We start from the raw sequence: 2500 nt of genomic DNA, 5'->3' as shown, positions 1-2500 counted from the left end.
TGCGAAACGTGTACAGAGCAACACAAAAAAAAAAAAAAATAAAAAAAACACAAAAAACCCTTAAAGCAAAAAAAAAAACCGTTTATCGCGCCTCACCAATATATCTTTTATAAAATTCGATATCCTCTCCAAATATAGATCTTCGAAACACTCGCAAGACGATTACAATCGGTATAACTTTAACGTCCGTCCGAAAAGTACTTTCGGGGACTAGACGACCGATTGATCTCGTGCGGTTTCGCTATTCGATCATTTGAAGAGAACAAAAAGATATATGGGGCGACCGACAAACGGTTTTCCGTAGAACCAGACTCGCGATTGCGTTGACACACACATCATAGCCACACCAATAGAAGAGTTTTAGGACGGTAACCCGGGTGGGGTGTTCTTTACTCAGAATATGTGCAACATCGGATCTATATAGCCATCGATACAATTCGTACACAAATGTGTCGTACGAAGAGAGAGACTTTTTTTCCTCTGGCAACATAACGGTAAGAGACATCCTTCCACACTCATAGGTTCCACTCCCTGGGGCTATGATATATATATACATATAAATTCAAATTCGAAGCAACGGTCACAATTCTACTCTATATTTTTGCGGGTTATGTGTTCTTTCGTTCAATTTCTTTCATGCGTTCGTTCGATCTCTGTACACAGTCTTCACATAGGACAGACTCGTGTAGTACGCTTTCGTGGGTTAAACCCATCTCGTTTCATTTCAGGCGACGTCGGGAGCGCGTTGAAAATGTACCAGTGAAATCTCGATAGTTCTACGAATACGAATCGTCCCGAAAAAGATTTTGTCACCGCTTCGAAGCGGTGTTTCAGACGGGCGGACGTATATAAAACATATACGACACACGACACCGCCTTCCACACTCACGCTAGTTCGAACACGATTTCCATCTCTCTCGAAGACTGTTAGACGTACGTAAAATTTCTCAATATTCATAGGACCGCGACAAACGCCGACGAAGCGCCCACCATTCGCTCGTACGTATATAGGCAACAAGTGCCATCAACGCAAGCAGTTTATAAGTACGTAAACGACCCTCAGCCAGGCGTGGTCCAGGAATTGTATCCGTGGACCGCAATGTGCGTTCGAAATGTCGATGTTCATGTGTCCTGCAGTTCACACGTTGACGCGCAATTAGCTGCGTTCTTCATCGACCCACGAGCCAAGTGATCCACCGTTCAGGGTAATTTTTCCCTTTTATTCTCTCATATATATATAATGTGTATTTGCTATCCACCACATTTTTGTGTTATATTTCGGAACAAGCCGATACCCGAAGAGCTCCAACCAGCGCGCGAAGGAGATTCGGGAGTCGTCGTACAACGACATAATTGTCCCTTAAAGAACGAGATATTTCCGTCGAAACCATATATATATGTACGAGCAAATCCAAAACCACTGTTTTCTTGCAAGTTCGACGGTCGGAGCGAATAGAACATTGAAAAGCCTTCTATCGAAGAAACACAGAGAGTATATCACCTCCAAAAACGACGGGGATATGGATATTCAAACTGGACAATTATCAACCCGATACTGGATTCGAAAAGTTTCTCTCTCCTTTCGTCGTTATTTACACCGGACGGACTCACGGCCGGCTCTAGCTGGGTGTCATATATATATACGTCCCACGCTCATGCTGCCACTAGCGCGCAACAGAGTAGGGTGTCAATGACAACGACACAGCATTGAAACGAGCTACACAAGCCGGTCTCTCTTGATACCAATGTAAACGAGCATTAAGTTATCTTCAGACTGCCCGATATTTTCGTCCTTTGGACTTTCCCAACGATTCCTTTTTTTCTTTTTTTTTTTTACACCACAGCGAAGACTTGAGGAAGCGTGATTAGCACGCTCGCATCCCTCCCTGTCCTACTACAACTGTGTGTGTGTGTGTGTAAAGAAAGAAAAAAGAATACATTGGCTTTCTCTCTATCGAGAAGATGGCCTACGCAACGCAGATCAAAGGCCTAATACGTGTAATATAATACGCGTCTGGCCGTGTATAAATCACGCACGAATGATCTGGTCGGGCCCAACTCTTCTCGTACGCTTATTTTTCCGTGTTGAGGCACTATCATAAAATCACACAAACCCCAACACGTGTGTGTCTTGGAAGGAAGATGGCCTACGCAACGCAGATCAAAGGCCTAATACGTGTAGTACACACGTCTGCCGTGTAAATCACGCACGAATGATCTGGTCGGGCCCAACTCTTCTCCACCACACCACATCCCAACTTTGTACATTTTTATATATTTTTGTGCGTTGGGGCACCTTCATAATCACAAACCCCAACAACACATATATCTCTCTCTCTTTGAAAGATTTGTTGTGGCCTACGCAACGCAGATCAAAGGCCTAATACGTGTAGTACACACGTCTGGCCGTGTAAATCACGCACGAATGATCTGGCGGGCTCAACAATATCTTTTTTTTTTATATGAATTCTTATCCACAAACTAATCGAATTCATTTTCT

At 43.6% G+C, this 2500-nt stretch overlaps 1 non-coding gene across 1 annotated transcript; it reads right to left on the bottom strand.

Annotated features, from left to right (window-relative positions):
- Positions 1–1053: 1053 nt before the first annotated feature.
- On the bottom strand, positions 1054–1208 carry LOC143260076 (5.8S ribosomal RNA). The gene has a single exon (XR_013034166.1). It is a non-coding gene; the product is annotated as a 5.8S ribosomal RNA (ribosomal RNA).
- Positions 1209–2500: the final 1292 nt, after the last annotated feature.

Source organism: Megalopta genalis, chromosome 9 (genome assembly GCF_051020955.1).
Source record: "Megalopta genalis isolate 19385.01 chromosome 9, iyMegGena1_principal, whole genome shotgun sequence".
NCBI classification, from domain to species: Eukaryota; Metazoa; Arthropoda; class Insecta; order Hymenoptera; family Halictidae; genus Megalopta; species Megalopta genalis.
The sequence above is the reverse complement of the archived record's forward strand: the minus strand, read 5'-3'. Positions and strand labels throughout refer to the sequence as shown.